Here is a 21,508-nt window from a genome sequence, read left to right on the forward strand (position 1 = left end):
CATTCAGGGATGACTCATATTTGTCCATGTCTTTTCCTTAGATCTGCTCATTTCAGTTCAACAAATGCTTATCGAATGAGTGTGATGGGCTGGGTGCTGGGGGATACGAACCACTGCCATTTCTCCCACCTTAAAAAAGAGAAAAGAAAGAAAATACTTTTCTGGACTCATCTTTCTCTCCAGCTCCATGCCTCCTACTCTCCTTTGCAGCTAAATTCTCTCCATCAGTTGTTTACACTCTGATTCCTCTCTTTTGAACCTCCTTCAGTCAACCCCCGCCCCACCCCCCTCCCACCACCACATTCTTGTCTGGTCACCTGTGACTTGACCCGGCCAAATCCAATGGATGGGTCTTATTCCTCAATGCCCTTAGCCCTGTTGTAGTAGCTCCTCTCCCTGGAAACACTCTGGGACACAGCTCACTCCTGCTTTGCCTCCTCCCTTGCCAACCACTCATTCATGCTCCTTTGCTGGTCGGTCTTCTTCTCCCCTACTGTAAAGTGTGAGGGGCTCTAGGGCTCAGGCTCCAGCCCCCTTTTCTCCCTGCACTTTCTCCTATGTGATCTCATCCATTCTCACAATCAAAGTGCAACTGATCTGCTGAGAACTCACCCATGTATGTATTCGTCCTGGGTCACTTCCCTGAACTCCAGTATCTCATAGCCAACCACCTACTGGATATCTAAGCACTTGGGTATCTAAAGGCATCTCAAGATTAGCATGTCTAAAACTGAGCTCCTAAATTGCTACCCAAAACCACTCTCCTGAAGTCTTCCCCTCTCAGCAGCTCCATCCTCTTGCTTATGCCCCAAACCATGGTGCTATCCTTGCTTCTCTCTCTCTCTCAGTTAGTTAGTTAAGTCACTCAGTCGTGTCTGACTCTTTGTGACCCCATGGACTGCAGCATGCGAGGCTTCCCTGTCCTTCACTGTCTCCCAGATGTTCATCGAGTCAGTGATGCCATCCAACCATCTCATCCTCTGTCGTGTTCTCTCACATGCCACATCAAATCCACAAGTACATTATGTTGACTACACTTGCAAAATACATCCAGGATCCAACCTCTTCTCGTCTCCTCCACTGCCACCACTCTAGCCCAAAAGCCCAACACCTATTACTGCCATAACATCCTTAACGTTCTTCCAGCGTCTCCTTTCTCCTTTATCTGTCCATTATCAATACAGGAACAAGACCGGTTAGTTTAAAACACAAGTCAGATAATGTTACTTACTCCTCTAATCAAACTTCAGGAGCTTCCCATGTCACTTAGAATAAAGGTCAGAGTTCCTCCAAAAGTCCGCTGATGAGGCCTCATGTGATCTGCCAGCACCTCCTGTCTACCTCTCGTCATCTCCCTGAACTCGTCTGCCACTGGCCCCCCTACTCATCCTGCCGCATTGACCTCCTTGCTATTCCTCTACACACAAGCGTGTTCCCACCTCGAGGCCTCTGCCCTCTCTGTTCCCTCTACCTGGATCACGCTTCCAGGAGTCAGAGTTCCCAGGCACCTCCTTAAGGTCTTATGCCCAAATATTATGTCCTCACCAAGGCTTAGCTTGACTTACCCTGTTGAAAATGGCAACACCCAGTGTTCCCTTTCCCGTTCCATGTTTTTCCTCTTTAATACTATAGGATACTCTATTTTACTTATGTTTTTCACCATTAGTACTATCTACCTCTCACCATAAAACATAAACTACTCCAGGGCAGAGACATTTGAACATTTCTTACTCACTCCGTACCATCCATTAGTGCCTGGTATGTGGTAGGTGCTCAGTAAATAATTGTGGAATGAGTGCTGTTGGCAGAAATATTTGGACTTGGTCTTGCAGGGACAAGTGGGGATCAGGATGAACCCAAAAGCCCATGTTCTCATTCTACACCTACATATTCGACTAATCACCTCTATTTAGAGGAGTTTTTTTATCCCCATCTCTGATCTTCAAATGCATATTCCCAGTGTCCAATTAATACATCTATGAGAAATTCAGAATGCACATATTCTGAGCTTATACTTCTTTTGTGTTTCTAATCTCAGAAGTAATAGGTCATTAGCTACCATCCGTCCAGCTATTCAGATAAGGAACAGTGATAAATTACACTTGTGTAAATGTGTGTTGAGCACTTATCTTGGGGCATCCGGGAGGCCATGCCCCAGTCACACAGGGCAGTGCACATAGTCCTTTCCTTCAAGAGGCCAAGTTTGGTGTAGTTACCACTGTGATGAAAAAATGTACAGGGTGCTATGGCTCATTTTTCCAAAGTAGAAATATCTAGTTTTTATGATTACTAAAATAATGTATGCTCATTATAAATAACTTGATTAAATAAATAAGTGAAATAAAAAAATAAAAGTCATCTTGAATCTCACATTTGAGAGAGAACGGTTGTTTAACAGTTTGGTGTATATTCCTCCAGACATTTTTCTATATGTATTTAAAGATAACTAACAGTAACTTCCGGAGAAGGCAATGGCACCCCACTCCAGTACTTTTGCCTAGAAAATCCCATGGGAGGAGGAGCCTGGTAGGCTGCAGTCCATGGGGTCGCTAGAGTCGGACACTACTGAGCGACTTCACTTTCACTTTTCACTTTCATGCATTGGAGAAGGAAATGGCAACCCACTCCAGTGTTCTTGCCTGGAGAACCCCAGGGACAGGGGAGCCTGGTGGGCTGTCATCTCTGGGGTCGCACAGAGTCAGACACGACTGAAGCGACTTAGCAGCAACAGCAGCAACAGTAACTTCATATCATAAACTGAATATCATGCAATGTGATTTAAAGTTAACTCTTTTTAAACTCATAATCATCTGTCTGAGGTAGGTGCTATTATTATTCCCATTTCATAGATAAGGAAACTGAGATTTAAAGAAGTTAAACAAGATCCCATTGGTTGTCAGATGTCTATAGTCAACCCAGACTGAGTGATGGCTATAGTAACAGCATCTTTGATAGCTCAGTGTCTGACACTAACCAAGGTTTGTTTCTTGCTTATGCTAATGAGCCATGTCAACCACAGTTGGCTCGGATCCCTGCTGTCTTCATCCCAGGACCCAGGCTGAAGCCAAAGGAGCACCTCTATGTGGTACTTAGCTGATCACTGGAATACAGAGAAAAGAGAACACAGATGAAGCCAATGACGGCTCTTAAAGCATCTACTCAGAAGACACACACCTCGATTTTGCTCTCATTTCATTGGCCAAAGCAGGTCACAGGACCAGCCTGGTATCAATGAACAGAAAAGAATAACCTTCCCCCAGGAAGGCTCAGAAAATATTTTTAACAATAACACAATCCACTGAAAGTACTAAGCTTAGATTTTAATCCAGTCTTCCCTTAGAGCTTAAATGTTCAACTACTAAGCACATATATACATATATATTATGTATATATATATATTTTAAACCCTAATTCTAAGTACATTGCTGAGTGACCTCTTTTTATGTAGTCTATATTGGACAGTTTGGGCTATTTCTTCATATAGACTCAGTTTTCTTTTTTGAAGGTTGCAGAGTTTCACATGCAGTATCCCCCATTCTGCATGCTGAAATCCTCCTCATTCCTCAGGTCCACTCAGAGGCCTCACCCCTGGAATGAATCATTGCTTCTTCAGCTTTCTCATTGCATTTTATCTACACTTTTGCCACATATGTGCCTTGTCTTACAGTTACTTGTATACACATCTGCTTCCTTCACTAGATTTTGAGTACCTCGAAGCAGGAATCGTGTCTATCTAGAGATGAAGATTTTTATCTCTTTGTGCCTGGGCGTGCTTGGAGGAGATGAGATAATGTCTGTGGATTTTACAATATCATGGAATTATACTCTCTTTCATCTCCATCATTTCATTACCTATACTGATTCTCCTCTGTCATTTAAATTCACTGACCTCTTCAGAATTCATGCAGAATTTGTTGGGTAAAGAGGTCTTCATATAGTTTGCCTTCTCGTACTTGTTAAAATTATAGCAGCAGTAACAACATTAGGGAAACAAAATGGCAAAGAGATATTAATACATCCCTGCTTATGCCTTAAAGGAAGAGTTTTGCAAGAGAAACACAAACCAAATATAATTGCTCAGAATTCATATCATCATCAAGGTTTCCCCTCCTCGCTCTACAGTTACTAACGAAGGACAGTTCATCTTGAAGAAAAGAGCCGTCGGAACAATGCTGGGGTGGAAGCCTGGAATAACGCTCAAGTGCTGGGAGCACTTGCTCATTATCTTAGAGAGGGTCTTGCCACAAGTACTCAAACATGCAGAATCCTGTCCGGGTTGAAAAGCTCCCTTTCTTGTGCCCAGAATGTTTATTTTTCAAGAGTGGCAAGTTAAAACGGATTCCCTAATCTGCACTGCAACTCTGGAGCACCAGACTTGGAAGGAAAACCCTTCCCTGACACAAAGGGCACGGCCATCTGGAAGAAAAGCCACCCTTTTAAGCAGATCAGCTGCAGGTCCCATAGCACTGGGTGGATTTGCCCGGAAACCGGCATCTCGCCATTATTAACTTACCCACTTATTAGCAGTAATCAGTGTGTCTTCTCCATCTAATTCTTACTGAGCACCTGTGTAAGTGGCATGGCATGGCCTCTCCCTGGGAGACCCAAAGGGAAAATGCTGCAAGCCTCTTGTCTACAGGAGGTGCTTTGGAAAAGCAGGAGTGAGCAGGGCTTAGAACAACCAAAACGGACACAATTTTTCGCTGCATGATGTGTGCACAGGTAGATTGTCAAGTCCTGGCTGACAAGAGGTGCTCTCACGAGCCTCACCTCCTTCCTTGTGGCCTGACCCTCTGCCCGAGTCCCCCAGGGGCTTGGCCAGATTTCCGTTCTCACCCTGAAGTCTGATGAGGCTTCTCCTGCAGGGGGGTTGCCGGTGGGGGGCAGGGAGGGGGCGTGTTGGAACTGGAGTGTGAAACCAGCTCCCTGCCAGGCCCCAGGGGCCGTTATCACCACTCACCACGCCGCTTCCGTCATGTATCCTGTGCCAGCGCTGTGTCAGGCCCATCTTACATTTTTCAAAATGCCTTTAGCATCATTTCCTGAGCCTGAACATTTTGCTCGTGCTGCAAAACGGCGTCTAAGCTGAGAACCATTTTTGCAAGTCTCACGCTGGGTTATTGGGACCACAGACTTCCAGACGCGGGAACAAACGCTTTTCTCTTATCAGCGGGTGTGAGTCGGACCAGCTTTCCGGTAAAACCCCAGCAATGTGCAAACCAGAGCCGGTTTGTGCGTTTTTATCTAAGTAGAAAGCTGCTCTTCCAGTTGAAAAAAAAATCATGTAAGAATTAAGCTCTCCCCGTCTCATTTAGTGTCAAATTATTTTCTGCAGCCATTCCTCTTTTCTCGAGGCTGAGAGGAAGCAGCTTGGAGGCGTGAGGAGTTTGGCTCAGGGCACAGGTAGTGGGTGTGTTGCTCTCTGCTTAGCCTCAGCGCGGGTCTCTGTAAATAATGCAGCCTGACAAGATTCCTCCTCTCCTTTAGCCTTGCTCCTAACCCTTTCAGCTCCGCTTGCTGACATCATCCTGGATGGATTTAAATAGCTAACTGTGCCACGTTCTCCTGGATACAGACCGCCCGATTGGCCACCTCCCCCGCTGGCCTCTACCTACTGAAAGGCAGAAGGTAGAGTTCTGGGGCCAATGGCTGCCGGAGCTTAACTACTGCTGGAGTCCAATGGGTTTTCTGTCACTAAGAGGGGGAGAAAAGTGGAAGCACCAGAGGTCTGTCCTGTGCATGGCAATACTTGCATGCCCAGGCAATGATGTGTGTGTTCTGCTAATCTTACTGCATCCCGGGCATAAACGGAAAAGAGTGTGTACATCTTTGGTTCCCTCCTGTTGAACTGCAAGCAGATTATAAAATCAGACTCGGTGGCTAACTGATGGAATAATTTCAGTTCAAAGAAAACAGAAAGAAAGAAAAGATGGATAGAAAATCTCAGAAGACTGAAGTCTTTCCCAAAAGGCTTTTTGAGCATAAGTTAGCTACATCCTTGGAGCAGAGAGACATCACATCAATATCAAGCTGAGTTTAACATCTTTGTGCTTACAACGAATACTTTATATTATTTTAGTGTTTTCTTAAGTAATAAGTTAATAGTTAAGCAGTCTGCTGGGCTGTAGTCATCTCCAATAATTCTAGCAAAGAAAAATACTATAAGAGAAAACTAAATGAGGAAGGTAAAAGTAAGACTAATGAAACCCACTGGGATTGTATCATTCTAGAATTTTAATTAAGTAATTTTAAAAGCACTGGAGAGCCATCTACACAAATACTAGGCCGAAAGTTATAAGGTGTGTTTAATACTGCAAAATCATTGTTTGAAGGAAAACTAAAAAATCTTAATCCTAAATGTGCAACATGCAAGAAAGTGAACACAGTGGGAGCCGGGGATGGGGCACAGAGAGAACCCTGACTTCCTATTCGGAAAAGCATTATTAAAATCCCTGAAGAAGGTATGAGGTCTATGATACACTATAGTGGAAATTATTCCTACACATATGCTTTTACACGGAAATTAAACCAAAATCAATTCAAAAACTAAGAATAAAATTAAAAGCTCATTCCATTGTATACAGAATAAAATTAATCCTTATGAAGTCATTTACTCATACAGCTGGATACTTGGGGTAGACTCTGTGTGGGGGAAATAATCACTTCTTAGCTAATTCAGGTCTCTCGCCAGCCCCCACACTTTGTCAGACTAGGCCTCAGTCTTCTTGCTGTTTAGGGGCAAGCAAGACTTTATTTTTTCTGGGCTCCAAAATCACTGCAGATGGTGATTGCAGCCATGAAATTAAAAGACGCTTACTCCTTGGAAGGAAAGTTATGACCAACCTAGACAGCATATTAAAAAGCAGAGACATTACTTTGCCAACAAAGGTCCTCTAGTCAAGGCTATGGTTTTTCCAGCGGTCATGTATGGATATGAGAGTTGGACTATAAAGAAAGCTGAGCACTGAAAAATTGCTGCTTTTGAACTATGGTGTTGGAGAAGACTCTTGAGAGTCCCTTGGACTGCAAGGAGATCCAACCAATCCATCCTAAAACAGATCAGTCCTGGATGTTCAGGATTGATGCAAAGAGCTGACTCATTGGAAAAGACCCTGATTTGGAGAAAGATTGAGGACAGGAGGAGAAGGGGATGACAGAGGATAAGATGGTTGGATGGCATCACTGACTCAACAGACATGGGTTTGGGTGGACTCCGGGAGTTGGTGATGAACAGGGAAGCCTGGCATGCTGCCATTCATGGGGTCGCAAAGAGTCAAACACAACTGAGCGACTGAACTGAACTGAACACCAAAGAAGCATATTAAGCAACACACTGGTGATGGGTTAGAAATACAATCCACTTTGGACATTGGTGAGGCTACTAGGTACAACACATGTACAATCATAGCAACACTTGATACAGGCTTCCAGGTCATAAAACAAAATGAGATAACATCCTCATTCCAAATCACTAGTACATAACATATGAGTTAGTGACCATACACTTCATTGCTTCCTAAACAGAAGGTGATTTTCCTGGCTGAGATGTAATAATGCTGGGCAGAGTTAGTTACATTCAGTTCAGTTTAGTTCAGTTGCTCAGTCATGTCCAACTCTTTGTGACCCCATGGGCTGCAGCATGCCAGGCCTCCCTATCCATCTCCAACTCCTGGAGTTTACCCAAACTCATGTCCATTTAGTCAGTGATGCCATCCAACTATCTCATCCTCTGTTGTCCCCTTCTCCTCCTGCCCTCAATCCCTCCCAGCATCAGAGTCTTTTCCAGTGAGTCAACTCTTCACATGAGGTGGCCAAAGTATTGGAGTTTCAGCTTCAACATCAGTCCTTCCAATGAACACCCAGGACTGATTTCCTTTAGGATGGACTGGTTGGATCTCCTTGCAGTCCAAGGGACTCTCAAGAGTCTTCTCCAACACCACAGTTCAAAAGCATCATTTCTTTGGCACTCACCTTTCTTTATGGTCCAACTCTCACATCCATACACGACTACTGGAAAAACCATAGCTTTGACTAGATGGACCTTTGTTGGCAAAGTAACATCTCTGCTTTTGAATATGCTATCTAGGTTGGTCATAACTTTCCTTCCAAGGAGTAAGCATCTTTTAATTTCATGGCTGCAATCACCATCTTCAGTGATTTCGGGGCCTACCAAAATAAAGTCAGTCACTGCTTCCACTGTTTCCTCATCTATTTGCCATGAATTGATAGGACCAGAGGCCATGATCTTAGTTTCCTGACTGTTGAGCTTTAAGCCAACTTTTTCACTCTCCTCTTTCACTTTCATCAAGAGGCTCTTTAGTTCTTCACTTTCTGCCATAAGAGTGGTGTCATCTGCATATCTGAGGTTATTGATATTTCTCCCAGCAATCTTGATTCCAGCTTGGCTTCAATTCCAGCTGGGCTTGATTCCAGCCCAGCATTTCTCATGATGTACTCTGCATATAAGTTAAATAAGCAGGGTGACAATATACAGCCTTGATGTACTCCTTTCTCTGTTTGGAACCAGTCTGTTGTTCCATGTCCAGTTCTAACTGTTGCTTCCTGACCTGCATATAGGTTTCTCAAGAGGCAGGTCAGGTGGTCTGGTATTCCCATCTCTTTCAGAATTTTCCACAGTTTATTGTGATCCATGCAGTCAAAGGCTTTGCCATAGTCGATAAAGCAGAAATATGTTTTTCTGGAACTCTCTTGCTTTTTCCATGATCCAGCAGATGTTGGCAATTTGATCTCTGGTTCCTCTGCCTTTTCTAAATCCAGATTGAACATCTGGAAGTTCACGGTTCACATATTGCTGAAGCCTGGCTTGGAGAATTTTGAGTATTACTTTGCCAGCATGTAAGATGAGAGCAATTGTGCGGTAGTTTGAACATTTTTTGTCATTGCCTTTCTTTGGGATTGGAATGAAAACTGACCTTTTCCAGTCCTGTGACCACTGCTGAGTTTTCCAAATTTGCTGGCATATTGAGTGCAGCACTTTCACAGCAGCATCTTTTAGGATTTGAAATAGCTCAACTGGAATTCCTTCACCTCCACTAGCTTTGTTCATAGTGATGCTTTCTGAGGCCACTTGACTTCACATTCCAGGATGTCTGGCTCTAGGTGAGTGAGCACACCATTGTGAATATCTGGGTCATGAAAATCTTTTTTGTACAGTTCTTCTGTGTATTCTTGCCACCTCTTCTTAATATCTTCTGCTTCTGTTAGGTCCATACCATTTCTGTCTTTTATTGAGCCCATCTTTGCATGAAATGTTCCCTTGATATCTCTAATTTTCTTGAAGAGATTTCTAGTCTTTCCCATTCTATTATTTTCCTCTATTTCTTTGCACTGATCACTGAGGAAGGCTCTGATCTCTCCTTGCTATTTTTTGGAACTCTGCATTCATCTTTCAGTGTCCTATCTTTTTGCCTTTTCATACTGTTCATGGGTTTCCAAGGCAAGAATACTGAAGTGGCTTGCCATTCCCTTCTCCAGTGGACCACGTTTTGTCAGAACTCTCCACCATGAGCCTTCCGTCTTGGGTGGCCCTACATGGCACTGCTTAGTTTCATTGAGTTGGACAAGGCTGTGGTCCATATGATCAGATTGGCTGAAAAGTTACATTCTTCTTTACATTTTTTTGTAGATTTAGATTATCTCACAGCTTTTAAACTGTACATACCATTTGATCCAATAAGTCTACTTACAAGGATTTATTCTACAGGCATGCTTATATAGAACCATTGTTTAAAGTAACAGAAGACTGCAAACAACCTAAAAGTTCTTTAGGCAGAACTGGTATAGATACTATGCTATACCCACACATGGGGGAAACTGAGCTGCCCATCGAAAGAATGGGATAGTACTGACTGTAGTGACACGGAATCATCTCCACAATATGTTATTAAGCAATGAAAGCAAGAAGAACAGACTGGACAAAATACTGTCGTTGGATTTTTTTTTTTAAAGATCATAAGGAAAAAAAATAATAAAATAATAAACTAAAGATCATAAAGGCATGTAGGGAATCTCTCTGGAAGGCTATACCCCACTCTAACAGCAGTGGCCTCCAGGGAGGAATAGGGAGTGTGGGGACAAGAATGAGAGGAATTTGCCTTTAATATCATAACCAGTTTTGTTTTTTTTTTCTAGTTTACATCAGCTGTTTTGGGATATAACATTTGATGAGTTTTAAAGAATGAATGTTATGCCCCTCATATTCTTTTGTTTTGTGCATGTACTGCAAAAATTAATTTTAAGGAAAAGTATCTGTTTGAGCTAGATTCTTCAAATTTTCTATAGAATAAGTATTTACACAAGATACTTTCTTTGGTCTATGAACTAGTGGTAGAAGGCAGCCACTTTTTGAGGATCAGTTATTCCTATCTTAAAGATGAATGTCCCACATGGTAGTGAATCACCAGGAGAAGTATGAAGGCCCAGCCCACGGAAGAGGGGTAAGCGGGGAGAGGAGAAGAAAGGTGACCCAGAGAAAAGAGAGCCTGGGGGTTGTTCTCATTCTGAAGAGCCAAAAGGTCCTCCCCCTATGTTATAATCTGAATGACTGAGTCCCCCATGATTCAGTTGGTGAAGCCCTAATCACCCCAATGAGATGGTATTAGGAGGTGGGGGCCTTTGGGAGGTGATTAGGTTAGATAAGGTTATGAGGGTGGAGCCCTCATGATGGAATTAGTGGCCTTAGAGGAAGAAGAAGAGATATCAGAGATTCCTCCTTCCACTGTGCAAGGATACAGTGAGAAGATTGCCATCTCCAAGCCAAGAAGAGGACTTTCACCAGAACCCAAATATGCTGGCACCCAGATCTCAGACCTTCCAGCCTCCAGAACCATGAGAAATACATTCCTGTTGTTTAAGACACCAGTCTATGGCATTCAACTGTGGCAGCACAAACTGACTGATGCCACCTGGTACAGAGGATGAGACTAGAAATCTATTTTATAATCATGATGTCAAAATTTAAGAAAGTTTTAAAAAAAATTTAAGAAGGTCCTTCTGGAATGCTCACTTATGGCCCAATGTTTCCAGACCCCTCTAAAGAAATATAATAATTAGTCTATGTGTTAATGCAAGTTTACCATTCTAACTGTACCTTCCATCAGCTTGGGAGGTGGAATTTTACCTCAAGCGATTTGAAATTTATAATGTAAACTTAGTCAGGGTCCTTTGGCTTTTGCTGTATCAGAAAGGCCCTATGAGGTATGGGTAACAGAGCTGGGGGACAGGCACAGTCAGGCAAAGGGCTGGGAGGGTCACGGCATGGAACACGGTGTATTAACTCCACCGGAGAGAGGTGGCTAGAGGCCCGCTGAGTGTGAGGAAGAAGTTGGAGATGTCTTGCTTGCACTTCATCAGCTTGTTCCCAAACATTATTGGGTCCATCTCTAGTTGTTTCACATTTATGCAGCCTGTTTCCTGACCTAGAACACAAGCTTCCCTAAGAATCTCTTCTCTTCCACTTCCTCCTCTTTTTATGCCCAAGCCCTGAGCAAGCATGAAGAAATAGGAAGGAAGGAAGGGCAGAGGAAGCAGAACTATTGCCTAAGTGCCAATAAAATTCAGGTAAGTAAAATGTAAGGTAAGTATACAATTGAAATTAAGCAAGAGCTAAAATTTCTAAATTTCAGTCGTTTGACAGTATATCTAGAGGCGTTTTCTACAGTAGACTGGTGGGTAGAAGCATGACTCTAGGAATCACTGAGCAAAGAGAGGGGGCAGCCCTGCACCTTCACGTTTCACCGCGTTCACATGCTGAAGGGAAGATGGCTTCCTGGTGGCTGCAGCTCTACCACTGCCCTAGCTGTGCAAGCTTGAGCACCTAACTCCTTGGGCTTCATTTTCCTCAATTGTAAAATGGGGCTAAAAGTACCTTCCTCATAGAATTATGGTGAAGACCAAATATAATATATATTTAGTTCAGTTCAGTCGCTCAGTTGTGTCCGACTCTTTGCTACCCCATGGACTGCAGCATGCCAGGCTTCCCCCTGTCCATCACCAACTCCCGGAGCTTGCTCAAACTCATGTCCATTGAGTCAGAGATGTCATCCAACCATCTCATCCTCTGTTGTCCCCTTCTCTTCCTCACTTCAATCTTACCCAGCATCAGGATCTTTTCCAATGAGTCAGATCTTTGCATCAGGTGGCCAAAACATTAGAGTTTCAGCTTCAGCATCAGTCCTTCCAATGAATATTCAGGACTGATTTCCTTTAGGATGGACTGGTTGGATCTCCTTCCAGTCCAAGGGACTCTCAAGAGTCTTCTCCAACACTACAGTTCAAAAGTGTCAATTCTTCGGTGCTCAGCTTTCTTTATAGTCCAACTCTCACATCCATACATGACTATTGAAAAAACCATAGCTTTGACTAGTTGGACCTTGCTTGGCAAAGTAATATCTCTGCCTTTTAATATGTTGTCTAGGTTTGTCATAGCTTTTCTTCCAACGAGCAAGCATCTTTTAATTTCATGGCTGTGGTCACCATTTGCAGTAATTTTAGAGCCCAAAAAACTAAAGTCTGTCACTGTTTCCATTGCCTCCCCCCATCAATTTGCCATGAAGTGATGGAACAGGATGCCATGATCTTAGTTTTCTGAATGTTAAGTTTTAGCCAATGTTTAGTTTTAAGCTTAAAAAGTTTAAGCCAACTTTTTCACTCTCCTCTTTCACTTTCATCAAAAGGCTCTTTAGTTCTTCACCTTCTGCCATAAGAGTGGTATCATCTGTGTACCTGAAGTTATTGATATTTCTCCTGGCAATCTTGATTCCAGCTTGTGCTTCATCCAGCCTGGCATTTCACATGATATACTCTACATATAAGTTAAATAAGCAGGGTGACAATATACAGCCTTGATGTACTCCTTTTCTGATTTGGAACCAGTCCTTTGTTCCATGTCCAATTCTAACTGTTGCTTCCTGACCTGCATACAGATTTCTCAGGAGGCAGGTAAGGCGGTCTGATATTCCCATCTCTTGAATATTCCACAGTTTGTGGTGATCCACACAGTTAAAGCCTTTGGCATAGTCAATAAAGCAGAAATAGATGTTTTTCTGGAACTTTCTTGCTTTTTCAATGATCCAGCAGATGTTGGCAATTTGATCTCTGGTTCCTCTGCCTTTTCTAAATCCAGCTTGAACATCTGGAAGTTCACAGTTCATGCACTGTTGAAGCCTGGCCTGGAGAATTTTAAGCATTACTTTGCTAGCGTATGAAATGAGTGCAATTGTGCAATAGTTTGAACATTTTTTGACATTGCCTTTCTTTGGGATTGGAACGAAAACTGACCTTTTCCAGTCCTGTGGCCACTGGTGAGTTTTCCAAATTTGCTGGCATATTGAATGCAGCACTTTCACAGCATCATCTTTTAGGATTAAAAATAGCTCCACTGGAATTCCATCACCTCCACTAGCTTTGTTCATAGTGATGCTTTGTAAGGCCCACTTGACTTTGCATTCTGGGATGTCTGGCTCTAGGTGAGTGATCACACCATCATGGTTATCTGAGTCATGAAGATCTTTTTTGTATAGTTCTTCTGTGTACTGTTGCCATCTCTTCTTAATATTCTGCTTCTGTTAGGTCCATACTATTTCTGTCCTTTATTGTGCTCATATTTGCATGAAATATTCCCTTGGTATCTCTAATTTTCTTGAAGAGATCACTAGTCTTTCCCATTCTATTGTTTTCCTCTATTTCTTTGCGTTGATCACTGAGGAAGGCCTTCTTATCTCTCCTTGCTATTCTTTGGAACTCTGCATTCAGATGGGTTTATCTTTTCTTTTCTCCTCTGCCTTTCACTTCTCTTTTCTCAGGTATTTTTAAGGCCTCCTCAGACAACCATTTTGCCTTTTTGCATTTCTTTACTTGGAGATGGTCTTGATCAATGCCTCCTGTACAATGTCACAAACTGCTGTCCATAGTTCTTCAGGCACTCTGTCTATCAGATCTAATCCCTTGAATCTATTTGCCACTTCTACTGTATAATCATAAGGGATTTGATTTAGATCTTACCTGAATGGTCTAGTGGTTTTCCCTATTCTCTTCAATTTCAGTCTGAATTTTGCAATAAGGAGTTCATGAATGAGCCACAGTCAGCTCCCAGTCTTGTTTTTAATGTATACACACAAATATATATATTAATATATGTGTGAGCTCAGCATATGATTAGACACATAAGTGTGTGTGCATGCGCTCAGTCATATCTGACTTTTTGTGACCCCATGGACTGCAGCCTGCCAGGCTCCTCTGTCCATGAAAGTTTCCAGCAGGAATACTGGAGCAGGTTGCCATTTCCTTCTCTGGGGGATCTCCCCGACCCAGGGATCGAAACTGCATCTCTTGCATTTCCTGCTTGGCAGGTGGATTCTTTACCATTGCGCTACCTGGGAAGCCCCATCAGGCACACAAGACCATATGGTACATATTATAATTATTAACATCACTAAATTATTAAGATTTCCCCACCTTTAATAGATATTAACAGTAGGGTTACTATTTTGCCAATGGTTCAAGCATTCTCTGGGCCCTGAGTAATGATGACATGTATAACATGTATAACAGGGGCTAATTGATGTTGTTTAATAAAGATGAGACTTATTCTACATTATAGTGGCTGTACAATCAAGGTCCATGAAAGATCTGAATATACTACACATATAGGGGTGCTAGTCACTAAAATGTGCTTACAGGAAAAATCCAATTTCCTGCCATAATTATTGCTAGAAAAAGAATTCATTAGAACAGCCTTGTGAAGGCAGTACTTGCCATCACACCATGAGTGCAGGCAGCCTCAAGTTTTGGAGACACTGAATGCCCCCACCAAAGGCAGTGTAATTCCTGCATCAATATATTATATTCATCCCCTGGACTCATCTATCTAATGTGAATTCAATTTAGAGGATGCTGCCAGACAGAATTAAATATATTAGTTTGAAAAATCACAGAGGAAGTGTGTTTATAGCTGTTCCATTTGATTGAATCAATTTTCTAAGTGTTTATCTTTTAAGAGTCCTAGAAATCTTGCTTATAGGGTGTGCCTCCAAGACAGACATTGTGTTCCCATCTGCTATAAGAAAGAACCCCAGAATGTTTTATTTTGGGCCTTCAGTAGCTGCCCAAGGGGACTGTTGCAGGAGAGAAGTGCATGAAATACCACTTATCAGACATTTCCACAAGCAATTATTCCATCGCTTACCTGGGTTAATTATTAATCTGTGTATTTTAGGAGATCAAAGTTATAGCAAAGGGGTTATGATGAGACATGCCTAATGAGAAGATCGCAAATACTGAATAAGGATAACTCACATGATGGCACCAGCTCTAATTAAGATTTTTATGCAAGAAATAATGATAATCCTTTATGAAGCACCTGCCATTGGCAGACTATGCATAAGGTACTTCACATGCACCTTATCATTTGTTCCTCATGTCAGTGCTGAAGAGTTTATTTTATAGATGATTAAATTAAGATTCAGAGAGACTCAGCAAGGTTAAAATTAGTTGTCCAAATCCCACATCTAGTTAATGGTGGAGCTGGCACTGGAACTCAAGTCTGGTTGACCCCAAGCATATGCTCTTTGGCATCCTACTGATCCATCAGGTTCAACAGGTAAGAACATGAAATATGTGATTTTTCCCTGCAACATTTTCAGAGATATTCCCTTAGCATAAATCCAAAAAGTTAATAAAATATTTACATTCAAAACATTATAGCCACCTTAGGACAATTCTCTATATTTAAAGGATATATTTGAAAAAGGTATGGTATCTTCTTTATGGAAAAATTTCCCCCAGATGAGTTTTTAAGATTTAATATTCTTTTTGAGGAGAGTTAACTCCTTTTTTTTGTAGTAAATAAAAAATCATAACAAAAAAACTGGAATATGGACCCAAGAAGTATTCAAAATAAAATTCAGAATGAGTCTTTATGATGAAAATAATAGAAAATAAAATGAGAAAATATAATATTTAAAGAGGTCTAGAAAGAGATTAGAGAGAATGAAATATTCAAATAGGTAATAGCTGAGAATATTCTAGAATTAAAAAACACAAATTTTCACACTGAAGAAGCACAGCAAATATTGAATAAATAAAATAAATTATCACTAAGATAAACATCACTAAGATACTAAAAGGCAGAGGAACCAGAGGTCAAATTGACAACATCTGTTGAAGCATAGAAAAAGCAAAAGAGTTCCAGAAAAATATCTACTTCTGCTTTATTGATTATGCCAAAGCCTTTGACTGTGTAGATCACAACAAACTGCGGAAAACTCTTCAACAGATGGAAATACCAGCCTGCCTTACCTGCCTCCTGAGAAATCTGTATGCAGGTCAAGAAGCAACTGGACATGGAACAAAGGACTGGTTCCAAATCGGAAAAGGAGTACATCATGGCAGAAAGCGAAGAAGAACTAAAGAGGAGGATGAAAAAGTCAGCTTAAAACTCAACATTCAGAAAACTAAGATCATGGCATCTGGTCCCATCTCCTCATGGCAAATAGATGGGGAAACAATGGAAACAGTGACAGACTTTATTTTTGGGGACAGCAAAATCACTGCATATGGTGATTGCAGCCATGAAATTAAAAGATGCTTGCTCCTTGGAAAAAAAGCTATGACAAACCTAGACAGCATATTAAAAAGCAGAGATGTTACTTTGCCAAGCAAGGTCCAGTTAGTCAAAGTTGTGGTTTTTCCAGTAGTCATGTATGGATATGAGAGTTGGACTATAAAGAAAGCTGAGTGCCAAAGAATTAATGCTTTTGAACTGTGGTGTTGGAGAAGACTCTTGAGAGTCCCTTGGACTGCAAGGAGATCCAACCAGTCCATCCTAAAGGAAACCAGTCCTGAATATTCATTGGAAGGACTGATGTTGAAGCTGAAATTCCAAGGCTTTGGTTACCTGATGCAAAGAACTGACTCACTGGAAAAGACTCTGACACTGGGAAAGATAGAAGGCAGGAGGAGAAGGGGATGACAGAGGATGAGATGGTTGGATGGCATCACCGACTTGATGGACATGAGTTTGAGCAAGCTCCGGGAGTTGGTGATTGGCAAGGAAGCCTGGCATGCCAGAGTCCATGAGTCAGACATGACTGAATGACTGAACTGAACTGAAGATACATATGGGGTAATGGTGGAACTTCAAAACATTAGCAAAATTTAAAATAATCAGTAAAAAAACAAACAAAAAAAAAAAAGTTACATTGTTTGACAAGGAACAATTAGGCTGAGAGCTGTCATCTCAGCAGCAAAAATTGAGCCAAAATAAAATAGGAATATATCTTAAGAACTGCTGGCCTGTAATTCTATACCAAGTTAAATGATCATTTAAGAAAATAAAGGGCTTCCCTGGTGGTCCAGTGGTTAGGAATCCACCTGCAAATACAGGGGACACAGCTTCAGTCCCTCTGGAAGGATCTCACATGCTGCAGAGCAGCTAAGCCCATGCACCACCACTACTGAGCCTGCACTCTATAGCCTGTGAGCCACAACTGCTGAAGTCCTGCCCACACTCAGCCATAAGAGAAGCTACTGCGGTGAGAAGCTGGTGCACACAGTGAAGAGTGCCCCCACTCTCTGCAACCAGAGAAAGCCCGCGTGCCACAACGAAGACCCAGCACGACCATGAATAAAAGCAAACAAACAAATCTTAAAAAAGAAAAGAAAGACATTTTCACAGAGGGACTAAGAGAATTTTCCAAATTATGAAAAATTTCACAAATTATGAAAAAATTCCATGAAGATGGGAATAGGAAATATGAACCAATGAGAAAGGATTCAAGAAGCAAACAATTTACAATGAACAGGCTGAATATAACATTAAAAATAATTCCATTTATACTGGCATCAAAAAGAGAAACTACTTAGGGATAAATTTAACAAAAGTATAAAAAATTACAAAAATTTGTACCCTGAAAACTATAAGATATTCTTAAAGGAAGGTAAAGAATTCCTAAATAAATGGAAAGACAATCCATGCACATGGGCTTAATATTATTAAGATAACAATAGGTTTTTTTAAAATTTATTAGAAGGTAATTGCTTTACAATATTATGCTGGTTTCTGCCATACATCAGCATGAATCAGCCACAGGTACACATATGAAGATAATACTTCTATATTCATCTATAGATTTAATGCAATGCCTATCAAAATCTCAGCTAGCTTTTTGTTTAGAAATTGAGAAGATAGTACTAAAATTCATATGTATGTCCAAGGCATCCAGAATAGCAATCTATGAACAAGAAAAATAAAGTTGGAGAACACACCCTTCCGGATTTCAAAACTTATTACAAAGTTACAGTTATTTAATGTTTGTTATTTTTCTTCAATGTGAAGACTTGTGTTTTTTAATTCTAGAATATTCTCAAAACTTATTACAAATGAAGACAGTGTGATACTGGATTAAGAATAGACATAGAGATCAATGGAAAGCATTCCAAAAACTAACTCTACACTTAAAGTCAATTGATTGTCAACTAGAATGTGAAACATTCAATGGGGAAAGAATAATCTTGGATAACTGGATAGCCATATGTAAAAGAATGAAGTTGACCTCTTCACTGTACACACAAAAATTAGCTCAAAACTATCATAGACCTAAATGTAAAAGCTAAAACTATAAAATTCCTAGGAGGAACATAGGGATACATTTTCATGACCTTGGGTTATACAAATGGCCAATAAATACATGAAAAGATGTTTAACATCATTAGCCATCAGGAAAATGCAAACCAAAATCACAAGATGCCACTTGAAAACATTAATTAAAAGAAACCAGTCACAAAAGACCATATATAATTCTGTTACTAAGAATGTCCCAAATAGACAAATCTATGGATATAGAAAGCAGGATAGCAGTTGCCTAGGGCTGGGAGGATTGGAAGAAAAGGAGGAGTGGCTGCTAATGCGTATGAAGTTGATTTTGGAGGTCATGAAAATGTTCTAAAGTTGATTCTGCTATTGGTGGTGAAACTCTGTGAATATACTAAAAACCATTGAGCTGTAAACTTTAAATGAGTGAATTGTACAGTATGTGATTTGTATCTCAATATGATGTTTTAAAAAGAAGCAAATGGAAAGTAAAAAATTTGATAAACATTTAGTAAACCTAAACAAGCACTGAATGTCTAAAATAATAGTAACAAAAACACTAACAGAAGTTTTAAAAAAATGGAGCTAAAGAACTAGAAACAATAATATGTGCGAAGAGAGGAAGGATGACTAGAGATGAAGCATCTTAAGGTCAATGTTTTGTTTGAAAGGATAGTGAAGTGTATTGATTAACCTACAAGACTGTCAAATAATATGCTTGTTAAATTTAACAATAAAGTAGAAATATTATTGCTTGAAAGAAAAAAATGGAGGAGGGTTCAGGATGGGGAACACATGTATACCTGTGGCGGATTCATGTTAATATATGGCAAAACCAATACAATATTGTAAAGATGAGAAAAAAAGAAAAAAATGATCAATTTAATAGAAGTCAGAAAAAGAGAAAAAAAGAACAACATGGTGAGTGGAAAGCATAACATAAGATTAAAGAATAAATTCATCATAATAGATAATCACAATAATGTAAATGTGCCAGTTAAAATACTGAATCTCAGATTTATTTAAACAAATCCAGCTATAATACATATATATACACACACACATATATGTGTGTGGTGGTTTTTTAAAATTGCATTCTGACTGTTTGTTCCTGATAATTAGGATGAAATTTTCCCTTGTCTTGTTCCTGACTTTAAGTGGAATGCTCTTAGCATTTCACTATAAAGAAAAATATTTGTTTAGGATTATGGTAGATACTCTTTTTCAGGTTAAGGAATTTTCCTTCTAATCCTAGTTCACTAACAGAAATTATATTTAGAATATTGAGAGAAAATACCATCAGTTTAGAATTCTATGCACAGTTAAACTATCATTCAAGAATGAGGATAAAATAAAAATATACCATTTACAATAGTCTAAAAAACTATGAGATACCTAGAAGTCTAACAAAAGATGTGAAAAACTTCAATGGAGAAAACTCTAAAATTTTATTGAAATACATAAAAAATAACAAATGGGGAGATATAACATATTCTTAACAGTACTTAACTGCAACTGCTGCTTAACAGTAGCAGTTTTCCTAAATTTATATCAAAAACTTAATAAATTCTATTAACAATTCTGGGGGAATTTTTTTATTGACCTGTATAAGCAAATCATAAAATCTACTCAGAATAATAGAGGACCAAGAACAGCCGAAACAATTCTGAAACAAGAAAGGATGCACCCTAGCAGATGGTATCAAGATTTATCACAAAATTATGGTAATTATGCAGATGACACCATCCTTATGGCAGAAAGCAAAGAAGAACTAAAGAGCCTTTTGATGAAAGTGAAAGGGGAGAGTGAAAAAGTTGGCTTAAAACTCAACATTCAGAAAATTAAGATCATGGCATCCGGTCCCATCTCTTCATGGCAAATAGATGGGGAAGCAATGGAAACAGTAAGAGACTTTATTTTGGGGGCTCCAAAATCACTGCAGGTGGTGACCGCAGCCATGAAATTAAAAGACACTTGCTCCTTGGAAGAAAAGTTACGACCAACCTAGACAGCATATTAAAAAGCAGAGACATTACTTTACCAGCAAAGGTCCATCTAGTCAAAGCCATGGTTTTTCCAGTAGTCATGTACGGATGTGAGAGTTGGACTATAAAGAAAGCTGAATACCGAAGAATTGATGCTTTTGAACTGTGGTGTTGGAGAAGATTCTTGAGAGTCTCTTGGACTGCAAGGAGATCCAACCAGTCCATCCTAAAGGAAATCAGTCCTGAATATTCACTGGAAGGACTGATGCTGAAGCTGAAACTCCAATACTTTGGCCACCTGATGCGAAGAACTAACTCTTTGGAAAAGACCCTGATGCTGGGAAAGATTGAAGGTGGGAGGAGAAGGGGACGACAGAGGATGAGATGGTTGGATGGCATCACCACTGCGGTGTACATGAGTTTGTGTAGGCTCTGGGAGTTGGTGATGGACAGGGAAGCCTGGCGTGCTGCAGTCCATTGAGTCGCAAAGAGTCAAGACACGACTGAGTGACTGAACTGAACTGAACTATGATAATTAAAATACTAGGATATCATCCTTTGGATAAATAAATAGATCCATGGGACAGGTTTCCCAAAGCCAAACCACTAACATATACAAAGGAATCTGTATTATGACAGAGGTGACTCTACAGATCAGGGGAAAAAGGATGACTATTTAATAAATGGCCCTGTAACTATTTGCTAATAATATTTTCAAAGGGAAAATCAGATTTATATCTCACAGGCTGCACGAAAGTAAACTTCAGACATGTTAAGGGAAAGCTGTACACATTTAGACTATGGAAACTATATATACCATCCTAGAAGGGCACAAAATGAAAATCATCATGAAAAAGTGATACATTGAACTATATAATTTTAAAACACTTGTCCATGACAAATGACATTAATT

General features: G+C 40.4%; 1 protein-coding gene across 2 annotated transcripts in view; it reads right to left on the reverse strand.

The window, feature by feature from the left end:
- ARMC2 (armadillo repeat containing 2) overlaps window positions 1-21,508 on the reverse strand; it is a 247,089-nt gene that overhangs the window by 156,026 nt on the left and 69,555 nt on the right. The gene's annotated exons all lie outside the window — the stretch shown is intronic.

The sequence above is a fragment of the Bos javanicus genome, chromosome 9, assembly GCF_032452875.1.
Source record: "Bos javanicus breed banteng chromosome 9, ARS-OSU_banteng_1.0, whole genome shotgun sequence".
NCBI classification, from domain to species: Eukaryota; Metazoa; Chordata; class Mammalia; order Artiodactyla; family Bovidae; genus Bos; species Bos javanicus.